Here is a 13,474-nt window from a genome sequence, read left to right on the forward strand (position 1 = left end):
AAAAAGAGAGAGAGCAGCTGGTGCATTTATTCTAAAATGCTTCCCACAGCACCACGACCCCAGCTGCCACCCTAGATCAATAGGCCAACAAATTGCTACTTGGGAGAATTAATAACAAAGCAGGAAAGTTTATTAAACTTTTTAAACAAGCAAATAAACAACAAGTAATGGTCTCAACAAGTGGTGCTGGGACAAGTAGATATACACATGCAAAAGAATTAAGTTGGGTCCCTTTCCTCCATACCATTCACAAAAATTACTCAAAATGGATCACAGATCTAAATGTAAGAACTGAAACTACAAAAATGTTAGAGAAAAACATAAGCATAAATATTCCTGACCTTGTATTAAGAGACAGTTTTAGATATAATACCAAAAGCACAAGCAAAAAAAAAAAAAATAGGTTCATCAAAATGAAAACCTTTTGTGGACAAGATGAGAAAAGTGAAAACACAACCCACACAGTGGAAAACAATATTTACAAATTGTTTATCTGATAAGGGATTTGTATCCATACAGATTTTATAACTCATAACTCAATAATAAAAAACAAGTAGTCCCGCTTTTTAAATGAGCAAGGAATCTGAATAAACATTTATCCAAATGACCAATAAACCCATTTAAAAATTCTCAACATCATTAGCCTACAGGGAAATGCAAAACAAAACCTCAATGAATTATCACATCACATCCTAACTCTAATGGCTATAATAAAAAACCAGAGATAATAACAAGTGGTGGTGAGGATGTAGAAAAAATGGAATCACCATTCCCACCGTATGATCCAGCAATTCCACTACTAGGAAAATACCTAAGAAAAATGGAAACACATGTCTGTACAAAAACTTCTACGTGAATGTTCATAGCAGCTTTATTTGAATAGCCAAAAAGTGGAAACAATCCAATGTCTATCAACAGGAGAATAGATTTTAACAATTGTGATATATCCATATACTGGAATACTATTCAGCAACCAAAAGGAATATACTTATACACAAAATAGCAGATAAATCTCAGACCAATTAGGCTGAGTGAAAGAAGCCAGATCATGCTCTCAAAAAAAGGAGTACATACCACATAATTCTTTTTTACATAAAATTCTAGAAAATGCAAACTAATCCATAACAACAGACTAGTGGTTACCTCTACAGGTGGAGAGATAGATTACAAAGAGGCACAAGGACACTTTTAGAATACTAGGTTCCTTATCCTGGCTGTGGTGTATAAATAGGTAAAAACTCATCAAATTGTATACTTTAAATATGTGCAATTTCAATGCATGTCCATTACACCTAAGGAAAGCTGTTTTAAAAAATGCATATGCCATGCTGGGGGAACAGAAGCATAGTAGTATTTCTGAAATGGCACATCTGAGTAACAAAAAAGGAGCAAAAGTATGCTGACACCTTTTAAGTATGATGAACCTTTTAAAAAGTGAAACATTAACTGAGTCCTACATGGTAATAGCGGAATTTTCAGCATATGTTAGTAGAGCAAATAATTGAAACCACCAAAGCTACTGTGACTTCACTCTAGGCTTTAGGGATTTTTTAAATTCACCCTGGATGGTGTGGCTCAGTGGACTAAGTGCCAGCCTGCAAGCTGAAAGGTCACTGGTTTGATTCCCAGCCAAGGCACATGCCTGGTTGTGGACCAGGTCCGTGGTTGGGGCGTTCAAGAGGCAACCGATCAATGTATCTCTTATACACCAATGTTTCTCTCCCTCTCTTTCTCCCTCCCTTCCCCTCTCTCAAAAAATAAATAAAATCTTTAAAAAAAGATTTTTCAAATTCATCTCAACATTTATATAGATATGTATGATATATAGATACAAGATATATGTAAGAATATATATATCCTTCATATATATGTATATACATATGTACAAAGGTTCTAAATATACATGTGTGTATGTATACACACATATGTATATGATGAACATATTACTTTTGTCCACAGATAGTATCTGATGAGCAAATGGATTTGAGGACCCTTTGCAAACAGCAGAAAACATCCAGCGCACTCCAAAGAGTTACAGGCAACAGACTGCAAACTGTTGATGAGGATACTCAATGTCCAGAAAACTGAATATTTAAAATATTACCTTAAAATAGAAGTCGGGCCTAATGAAAAATTTATCTAATAAGTTCTACAGCCACACTTATAATCCAAAGAATTGAGGGATTAGCTATAACACTGCTAATCTGGGTATAAATAATTAAGAATTTACTGTGACTTAAAGGCAAAAAATATAGCTGAATTAAAATATTCAAGTTTTTCCACAGATTGGACTAAAAATAAGATAACAGAGGCAAGAAGTCGATTGTTTATCATGTCTAAATGAAGTCTAAGTTTCATAGTTTAACTTTATAAAAGAGACTCTCTTACAATCCATGCAAAAACAGAGAAAAAGCTTTGACCTCCTATCCGCAATCCTGGATCCCTACAATAGTAGCTAACATTTACTAAGCATTTTCTATGAGCTATGCACTGTGTTAAATGCTTTACATGAATTATCTCATATAATCCTCAAAGCAATTTATTTTACAGCTGAGAAACTGAAGCTAAAAGGGTTAACCCGCCTAAGGAAGTAGGATTGGATTTGAACTCAGGCAACTGAAGTTCATTTACTTGATGTCATAAAACTCAACCCTCAATCAGGATCTCCCACTGAAATGTATTCAGTACATTTATGTTTGCCAGAGAATATTAAGAAAGATAAAACAAAGTCCTGACTGCAAAAAATGCATAACCTTATGAAGAGATTAAATAGCACAACAATATGATAAAATACCAAAACCATATGGTTCTAAAATTACGCTAGAATATAAGAGAAAGAGAGCATTAGGAAATGAACAGCTTTATTTTTCTACAAATTCCTTGTTTAATAAAGATGTGTTTACTTTGAGAGAAAAAGGTCCCAAATATCAGGCTGCTCAGAAAAATAACACACAGTATCAACTTTAGAAAACAAATCGTAAGACTATTATACTAATTATTTTCCTAGAGGATGCATTTGACATGCCAGCTCTCTTTAACAAAAGTACATTGTTACATATGTGTCAAACAGCCCCACATAACACACTCATGTGGGCTATAACATACATACCTCTAACTCAAAGCTGCTCTCAGGTGCTACTCAACTGAGACTGCCTTTGCAGTTAGGGAAGCGACTACGGAACTAATATATGAATGAGAAGAACTGTACTCCCCACATAACAAGGTTATATTGGTTGATAAAAACCATACTTCCTTTTTATGTTGTCATAAAGAGCTATCAAAATTAAAAGCAGAAATTATAGGATAAGACAACTACTAGGAGCATCAAAGGAAGTGAAAATGGACTAGACTCAGGACAATGTGAATTAATGAACATGGGAAGGACAAGGATGGGGAAAACAGTGAGCATATGCTGAAAATACTAGGGGAGAGGGATCTGGTGAAAATTTTGATCTTAGACAAGCACACCTATGTAGAAAAATAACAGAATAAGACTTCTAAACCCCACCATGTGTTTAAGAGTCATCCTCTCCTTCCTCAGCCTCTTTCTCATCCTCCTTGATCAACCCTAACTGGTCATCACCCCTACCTTCATTACCATCATCATCCAGTAGGTCCCCCTCCTCAACAGAGTCATCTGCCCCTCCCTCAGACTCCGCCTTCTCATTAGTCTCATCGTTCTTCCGGGAGCTGCTGCTGCTCTGCTTCTCCTCCAACTTGTCATTCTTCATCGCTGCTCCTTGTCTGCTCTGTTCCTTTTCAGTTTTGTCCAGGCTTTCCAGTAGAGAATCCATTTTTTGTTTTTATCTGGGTCAATTCCTTCTTGAACGTTTGAAGGTCACCTCCTTTTAACTTTCCAGACTTGGAAGAAGGTCCTCACTGTCCATTCTTAGAACTGAAGCCACTGTTTCCCTTTTGTGAGGTGTTTCCTGACACGCACTGGCATTTTCAGGGCACTATGGCCTGAGCCACAGGAGGAGGAGGAGCAACACACGCAGGGTAACTGTACATCCTGTTAAAACAATCCTGTTGAAAGTCGCATTCCAAGTCAGAACAGAAGCCATACGTCTCCACTGCAGATCATTTCACACCTGCTTTTCCTCGGTTCACTTTTAGCTCTGCAGCCAGATTAATGTCTAAAATCTGGCCAGCAATCATTCTGCCATCCTCTCCTGCCACTGAGGCTTGGGCACTTCTCTCATTAGCATATTGAACAAAGGCAAAGGCCTTATGAACAGAGCAACCCACAATTCTGTCATATTTTGAGAAGACAGCCTCCGTATCAGATTTCTAGACCACAAGAGTACTGAGATTCCCAGTGAATACACGGAGTTCACGGAGCAAGGCTGTGTCTCGTTGGTAACATTGTTGGCCATTGTCTTTGATGATGATGTCTCACAAAGCCAAAACCAGAGGGAGAAGAGAGAGAATTGATGCTGAACCTCCTACTCCAGGGTTCTATGTGGAGAAGCTGACCACTGCTCCAGGTCAGCAACGCGGCCACAACTACTCAGCCTCCCTCTCTTCACAAAATGGCCATGAACAGCTTTTGATGTAACATGTCAATGTTAAGATTTTTAGAAATAAAAACCAGTCCTACAAATGAATATTTACAGTTCATTTTCTTGACAATATTTTCAATACAATACTTAGTACTGCATTCCTTACAAGAATAAGAAAGACTTGGCTATCGTAGAAAATATCACCCTTTTATACCACCAATAATGAAATAATTTTCAAAAATAAGAATAAATCAATTCTTTAGGATGGTTAACATTCAAAAATTATGTTCAATGATGACACTTAAAGAAAGCCCATTACATCATGAATGCTATGGAAATTACACATCTGCTTTTTCATCACAGACAATTTAAGAGATAATACAGCTTTTAAGTTTTCTACAGATGCAGAAAGACTTTTCTTCCACCTCTGACAAAATCCTTAACTAAGGACTATACAGGACTAACTTACGAAATAAAATCTACTTCTGATCAAATAGTGACAAGGACTGTATTAACTGTTCAGGAAGATAAATTGATCTTTCTAACAAGCATTTCAAACTATTTTAAAACCATTAAATCTATAATGTTCAATATTTTTTCCTAGCAGTAAGGTTATTGGTTCCCGCTATGAGTCAACAAAAACTCATACGTATTTGGAACAGGATCACGTAATGCTAGAGACACATCCCATGACCACACGATAAAATATTAGACTCATTTGCCCCATGTTTTAGTCTAATCCACCAAACTAAACCAACCACAAAGGCAAAATAATAAATGCTTAAAACACAGGTAAACTTTTAAAGTCAGCTCTGGTTTTCCTAACTGCCCCTAGTCACAGTATCTGCAACATTAGTCCCTCCTGGAAAGAGAAGTCTATAATAGGCCTAATATTATTGTAATTATTATTAATTAACATTGCCACATGCTGAGTGCCCACTATGGGCAAGGCACTATACAAAATGCTTTTCATTTAATTCTCACCATTAGCCTAGGAAGGAGGATAATGTAAACCCTATTTTGTGGATGACAAAATTGAGGCTAAGAGAGGTTTAAAAAACTGACCAATTAGCGAATAACAGAGCCAGGATTCAAAAACATGGTCATACAATTACAAAACTTGGACTTTGTCCACTCTATCATGCTTCCTCAGAATACAAATTATGCCCTTTTCAATTTCATAATATGGTAATGACAAATACACTTCTATGATAATCAGACAAATGTATGGTTCCATGAGATTTCAGGTTGAAAAAAAGTTTATCTAGATTAAAAAATACTGACAGCTAAAATTCCTAATTAAAAAGTTGGTTATATTAAAAATAATTAGATAAACCTTCAAAAAATACACAAAGCAGTAACTGTGAAACAACTGAAAGGTACCTGAGGTGTACTTTTGCACAGCTGACCAGGACAAAAGCACACTAACTTGTACTTTCTAAGGTCAAAGGCAGCCACAGTCAATCTTAAATAAAAGTATGAATTTTGCTTTTTTTTCCTGTGCTACTGACCAGTGCTTTTATTCAGAAGTCAAGCAGTATTCTACAGCTTTCAATCCCTCCTCTTCCCTAACTAAACTGGAAAAAGAATCTGATCAAATAATCACTCTCCTAATTAACTATATACAACCTTAACACTATAAACAAGTTACTACAATTAAGATTTTGCTATCTGATCAGAAAACTCATGGCTTTGATCCTGATTAGAAGAGTATAAGGTATCAGAAAGCAAGTGGGAAGAAATAGAGTTTTGGTGGGGAAAGAAGTCACTGAACCTTAATTATTAATATAGCAGCTCCTTGGTTAGTCCATTTAGGATGACTAAGGTCTCTTCCTACTGCTTAATCCCAAACTCCATCAGAAAGGACCAGTGAGAAGGCCTGGCCTATTCACAATTGCTGGAAACCTATTCCCAAGAGCTGCAAGAAGAGACACAAGTGTCCTATCTTCTTCTAAATCCACATGGTCTTACACAGGTTACCATCCTCTAGGACTAGCAAGCTGCAACTATGTAGTTGCATTCTGTCATGCTTTCCTGAGTGGAAGAAAATAAAGGAAGAGTGAAAGCAAGCAGTGGAAACTGCACAGAACAAAAAATATGTACATGGGAGAATGTTGCAAATAGGCTCATCCTCCTTTACATATGTCACTCCAGGAAAACTGCCAAAAACAGCTCACTCCTCTAGACATACTTCCTGCAGATCCTCCAGATTCCTCCTTAAACACATGTCAGTTTTCTCCTCATCCTCCCTTAGTTTCAATCCTCCTTTTGCCCCAAGATTTCCGGTGCATACTTTTTAAAACTTCTTTAACATTTATTTATTTTAGAGAGGAAGGGGAAGAGAGAAGGGGTGGGAGGAGGAGGGGAGGGAAGGGGAAAGAGAGAAATTTCAATTGGCTGCCTCCTGCATGTGCCCCAAACAACCTAGGTATGTGCCCTGATCAGGAATCGAACCCATGACCTTTCAGTGCATGGGACTACACTCCAACCAAGCCATTACCTGCCAGGGTTCCAAGTGCATACTTTATATTCTCAACAATATATGGCAATGTCAATAGATGGCATCCTATTTATCAGTATCTATGTCTCACATCTGAACAAACATCCTAAAGCCTTATTGCATATTTCTACCTTTCATAATGAGATTTCCAATATATTACTGAAACAGATTTTCTTTGCAAATAAAGGATTTATCATGTCAAGATAAAAAAGATGGCAAATTTCAAAAATAGATTTAAGGAGTACGATTGTTTCCTGTGTCCCTAATCCTATCAAGGAAACATATCCGAGTTCAGAAATCAGCAAAATTCAGGGCCTGTTCTATAGAAATAAAAATCTATCAAACCCAATAGATGTGTTCTGGCAAGTCCAAAATAAAATGTAACTTTTCAAGTACTCTATTAAATAAGACTTTTTTAAGGTGAGAAGTTCACCAAGAAACCATTTCTAATAAAAGGAATTCTCCCAGCAAAGTAAAAATCAATTATAGGGGTTTTGTACTTTGGTAGGACTAGATTTTCAGGCACCAACATTTCCATTATGATTTATTGTATGGGTAGTTGGAGGGCAAGAAGTAGAGAAAGCAGATCAAAAGCTATGTATAAAAGACAAAACTTTACTAAAATAGAAAATAAACTTAATTAACTAGTGTTAATTGAATTCTACTTTTTAAGATCATTTACATAAATTATCTTTGATATGTTAAATTGAGTCTCATTAAATTGTACAGTCAGGAGCATCCAGTTTCTTTGGGACTTAAAAATCACTACAGATTAAGAAATCTCACTGTAAAATGAGTTGAGCAATCAAAGCTATTCATAGATAAGTATGATTAAATTATGGATGAATAAAAAGTCAACTGACTAAAGTTCATTTATTAAGAAGTAAGTAAGTAACCAAACTGGTCAATGTTCACACTTATGAAGGATGAACTTTTATATTTTCCCACACTTGATTATTAAGATTTTGTATTCCTCCATTAGTTAGTAAAGAACTGAATGATCTTTAAACCATATGAATGATGGTTTAAAGAATCACCATTCTGGTGGTAAGGATACTACATTGAACTCAATGCAAGGAATTCAAAAGCATTCATCCTTGGAACCTTTGTCTCAAAAATTTAGTAAATTTGCTTTATGAAAACATTGCTTATGTTTTTCAACTCAGGCATGCAATGATTATAGTTTGCAGTTTTCCAAACAAAAATTTTAACATAATATAAAAATCTGAAATAGGACTAAAAATTATTTTTGACAGAGAAAAAAATTATCTAAACACCAATGCAAAGCTACACCAATAGTTTCTTCACAATGTCACAAAACATTAATGAAAGGGTTACATAAATTCACCAACTTCAAGATTTTAAAGAGAGTTGCAAGAATCTATTTTTAAGCTGCTTTCTCTGTTCTTATAACTATAAAAACAAATCTAAATCAACACTTTCTAAATAATAAACCAACTATGTTTTTTACAGACAGCACAAAACATACATATATATTCTCAATATACCTTAAAGTATTATGGAGCACATTTAGGTCCCTCAAACAAGTTAAATTTACACAACATATGCCACACCTAGTCCATTATCAAGGGAGAAAACTATCAGAACCAAAGTGCCTGCTTAATAAACTCTTTACTTTGTTGTTAAGCCTCTATCCCAGGTGCTTTTTACTGTCTAGTATTATCAGTATTTTTTCTCCCTTCAAAAATCTAGAAATCCAAAAATACACAAGTATATCTGGTTCCCTTAAAAATGCTTTTTACATTACATGTTTTGTATTAGTGTCAGGTCATGAAAAGTTTTAAGATACTTTAAAAAACAAACACCTTTTCTCACTCTTCTCTTTTGATAGGTATCTTATTTGGTTTTTGCTTATTTTCATATATGAACTGTCCACAAATGAGTCCATTTCAGTGTTAATCATTTACTGTCAATATGTCTGGGTACACCTAGGGTTTTATACAGACAATGCTTTACAATAGAGTGGTAAAAAAAGGGGGGGGATAAACAAGGGTGCTCAAATGAAACAAAGTGTACCCCACTGAAAAACACCACTCAATTTCATTTCTCTGCCTCAGATTCCCTTAAGTCCTTGTGCCAAAGATTCTCAATATCTAAAAAGAGGCACAACGTGATATGTGATCAGGAAAACACAGGAGAAACTGAAGAAATTCAATAGAATGTATCACGAGCTAAGAAAGAATTAGCACAAAAAGAAGAAAAACAAAGAAATAAATAATAAGCCCAGTCCCTAGACACCTCTACTGAAGGGCTGCTTTTGCTGTACTGCATGTCTCAAAACAGTGTTTCAAACTCTTCTGACCGTCAGAAACACATTTTACACTGTGACCTAGTACACACATGCATGAGAAAAATTTCCTAAAACAATACTTTTCCTTACCAAGCACAGTGCTAGTCCATTCTGTTCATCTATCTATTTTCACTGCTGGTGGTAACCCACTAAAAACTGATTTTATAAATTACCAGTAAATCATAATCCGCAAATTGAAAAAACAGGCTTAAAATAGAGTCTCCCTCATATTAAGATCTTTTTCTTTTACAGCTTGCCCCTCTCTCTAGCAGGGTGGGCAGGTATTTTAAGGCTGCTCCCTTATTATTGTCTTCATTTAAAGGAAGTGGTTCTCGAAGCAGACCTATATAAGCATCACCTGAGGTAAATGAAAATTCCCAGGCCCTACCCATACCTACTGAATCAGAAACACCGCGGGGCCCACAGCCTGTAGATCACCAAGCCGTCAAGGTGATTCTGGTGCAAGCTCAAGTTTGAGAGCCACCTACCTCATTCAAGAACTCAGGTCTTTCTTCATCCTCTATTTAACAATCCAGTACACAGCCCTTACTCTGCACCAGTCACTATTCTGAAAGTTCTACAAGTATTAACTCTTGTAGGAAAAAAAAACCCAACCCTATGAAATAGGAATTATTATTATCCCTACTACACAGATAAGAAAACTTTTGCACAGAGAGGTTAATGTTATCCAAGCTAAGCGGTGGAACTAGAATTCAAACTTATTTCTAACTTGGCAAGGGTATGTCTATCCTCTTCATGGCTCTCCTCTCTCTGATCAAGTCCCCAGTCCTATTCCCTTTCAAATTTCCCATCCTGTCAATGTCCTTCTTTTCTAATATTACTGCTGTCATCCTGAAATAAATTTCTTTTCTAAAAACACTGGAATACAAGTCACTTAACCTTGCTGTTAGGACCTTTTCTCTGGTTCTCAATGGTATCTTAGTGTTATAATGCTGAAGTATCTTCTATTTCTGAAGTTCTTAGAGCTTATTAATGGCCTCACTGGTAACTCCTCACATCGCCTGTACTGGCCCGTTTCCACGAGACCACTGCTCTCTTCCTGAGCAACTGCTCGCTTGCTCGCTCCTACTACGCCCTATCTTCTACTCCCTTCCTACAAGGAAATGATCCCTCCCCCACCCCCACCCCCGCCCACCTGGTGTATCATTTTGCTAGACTCCTCTCTAACTGAAAGAACTTCCACTGCCCATTTAGACCCCTCGCCCCAGTCTGGAGCCCAGCTACTAATCCTCGAGGGCTTTTTTTCTTGGTGTTCCGGGGATCCTCGGACCCAGAAGTTCCTAGTTCAGTTTTGGGTCTCCCGTCCCAGATCAGCGGTGCGAGGCTGGGCGTTCCCGTTCCTCTCCAAGCTATTCAAGGTCTCCACAGATCCCACTCTCCTAAGACCCGCAGCTCCTTAACTCTCGAGGAGCCCTCCTCCCTCCGACAGCTGCCTTTCTCGGGAGGTCCCCAGCCCCCACCCTGTCATTCCTCGACATCCTCGTTAGGACTCGGGTTGCTCCTGTCACACCGGACCCCGGCCGCCCCCGGTCTCCCACTCCCTCTAACCCGGGCCACTCCCAGTTTCACGACCCCCCCAGATCTCTCCCCTTGGCCGCTCCTGGGCTTCCCGGGTTCCCCTTCTCCCTCGAATCCAAGCTGCCCCGGGCATTCCCGAGTCACCCCGTCCACGTCCTCGGGCCAGGTCACTACCGGTCACCCTCCAGTCTGAGACCCCGGCCGCTCCTGTCTCCCCAAGGACCTATCCCACACACACTGGTCGTGGTCAGTCTACCAGACTGGAGCAGCACTACGTCCCAAGGGAGCTCCCGGCCTGACCCGATTGGGTCTGGTCCCAGCCTACCTGGCCAACGCGAACTCCGCCGCCAGGAGCCGGGCCATTCTCCCACCAGCCCAGTCAGCGCGAACTCGCCGCCGCCGCCCCCGCCTCCGCCCTGGCCCCGGCCCGACCCGGCCCGCAGTCCAGGGCCCTGTCCTCTGGCCTCCGCCTCCGGAGTGCCGAGCTGGAGTTCTCCGCCCAGCGACAGCCTCCAGACCTCAGGGCCGCGTTACCGGCACTCACCTGCCACTACCCCCGACCAACTCCAGCGCCACTGCCTCTACCTCGGCTGCCAGTAGCCACCAAGCGCCACCGCCTCCCCCATGACAACAGGCCCACCCCGTTTTATACTTCCTATCTCTCCATTGGATAACGATGCAGCGGCTCTCTGTTCTGATTGGCTTAATTTACCTGTCCGTCTTAGCTTTCTTACCTCCCCTTTTCCTGGACCCGTTTTTTAGCTCCCGCCCGGTCCTGGAGCGATCCAGACCAAGCTTTAGTTGTAATTGGTTGATGGTTGGACAGTTTGAAATTATGATAGGCTGTCTAAAGTGTCTGTTAAATCAACTGGCAAGGTCTGTGACGGCCAGGGTTGGTGCAAGCACAGTTTGGTTGCGCAGTAGAAAGCCAGGAAGGGGCAGAAGCTCACTTCTGAGGTTACCGGGGAAGGGTTAACTCTTTATTGTACTGGTTACTCTGTAAACTAGTCCCTTTCTCCAGCTTATCGCTGCTCGCTTACTCCTAGGGTAGTACTTACGGAGTAGTGCTTACAAACAAAACACCAACTTCAAAAGTTTTGTTTAAGAAGTGTTTCCCACTCCTTGGGAGAAAACTATATAAATATCTCCTTTTCTTGAGGTCCCAATGCGCCCACTTACCTTGAAGTTCTTCTCAGAAGTCTCCATGTTAAAATGGAAAGCACAACTGTTTATTTAGCAACATTTCGATTGCAATTATAAACGTCGTTAATAAACTGAAGTGCCACATTGAGAGTGCTCCAGCTTCCACACTCACCCCTGGCTGACATCTGCGAAGTAACCAGGCAGCCTTCAGCAAGTTTAGACTAAATGGGCCACACTTTACCCTTGTGATACTCTGGAAATGAGAATTCCTCTCCCCTCACCTCCCCTCAAATTGATTTTAATGTTCAGCAGTTCTTAAATAGTCCTACTAGATGTGTGTCAGATACTTAAAAAGCTTGCCTTTTTTTTCCCCCTAAACTGCTCCTCTTCCCAGCAGTCTAAATTAGGGCCATTGAATGAATTGCGGTTCTTTTCTCACATTGGCACAATGCGCAAGAATAAATGATTGCATTTTTTATTCATTTGGGTACAAATCACAGTGGGCACTTTTGAGAAATCTGGTGTTGCTATAAAAACTCTTGTGCTCCCAGAAATATATTCGTCATTAGCTTTTTGCTTTTCCTTTTAATTTCTACCCACTTTTCCTGCTTCTAAATAACAAAATGCTGTCCTGATTACTCTTTCAATTTCTAAATCAGATTTAAATGCACCTTCCACACAACTCCACCTATTATACACAAACCCATGGGCCATGACACACACACCCAGGGACCAAGAAGGCAAGGAGCTATTCCCATTCACAAGCATTATTTTATATTTGGAAATTTCTGAAGGACCAAGACTCTGAACTCTGGAAATTTTGTGCTTTGCCCCTTTCTTCTTCTTGCTAACTCCTTGTCCCTGTCCCTTCTATTTATTCTCCTGTCCTTTGCAGAGTAAGCTACAAGGACTCTAAAACTGCTCTAAAGGAGTCTAATGGTACATTATCCAGAAAAGAGAGTTGTCCATTTTCTAGCCTATAAACTACATGCCTCTATCATCAAACTAAGCGGAAATTATTTCTCAGGTAACCATGCATAACAATAAGGTGTCTTTTCCTAGTTAATTTCAGGAACTTTCCTCCCCCTTCTCTCATCTTCACCTTCTAATTTAGAAATAGCCTCCCCTTCAATTCAATGACTCATAACAAGCCTGTGAAAGGAAAGTGGAAAAGCCAAAAATAACTTCAGATATGTCTGAATCATTCAGTCAAAGGAAAAAATCAGACATTTGATCATGATAAGGTAGAATCCAAGACATAAGGCAAGTCTGAACTAATATCCTATAACAAATGAAGTAACACACAATGTGAAGATGTTCCAATGAAAAGGTGTCAGTATGTCCTTTACACAGCCTTTTAATACTTAATATTACCAGCAGTTTTCTTCTCTCTAGTCTTGGCAGTGCGTCCTACCTACCAATTTTAGAGCATGTTAGAAGGTAATTAATGTCCTGGCAGATAGGAAAAAATACGTCACA

The 13,474-nt window shown here is 39.0% G+C and overlaps 1 protein-coding gene and 1 pseudogene across 5 annotated transcripts in view; both read right to left on the reverse strand.

Moving 5' to 3' along the window:
- The window catches only part of NUMB (NUMB endocytic adaptor protein), a 135,355-nt gene extending 123,860 nt beyond the window's left edge, over positions 1-11,495 (reverse strand). For 2 of the 5 annotated variants that reach the window (XM_028505724.2, XM_028505723.2), the window contains exon 1: positions 11,397-11,495. The gene's annotated coding sequence lies outside the window, so the exon portion shown is untranslated. The remainder of the gene's footprint in view (positions 1-11,396) is intronic. The other 3 variants (XM_028505720.2, XM_028505722.2, XM_028505719.2) reach the window with 2 other exon arrangements.
- Positions 1,938-10,413, reverse strand: LOC118497479 (annotated as a pseudogene).
- Positions 11,496-13,474: the final 1,979 nt, after the last annotated feature.

The sequence above is a fragment of the Phyllostomus discolor genome, chromosome 1, assembly GCF_004126475.2.
Source record: "Phyllostomus discolor isolate MPI-MPIP mPhyDis1 chromosome 1, mPhyDis1.pri.v3, whole genome shotgun sequence".
NCBI lineage: Eukaryota > Metazoa > Chordata > Mammalia > Chiroptera > Phyllostomidae > Phyllostomus > Phyllostomus discolor.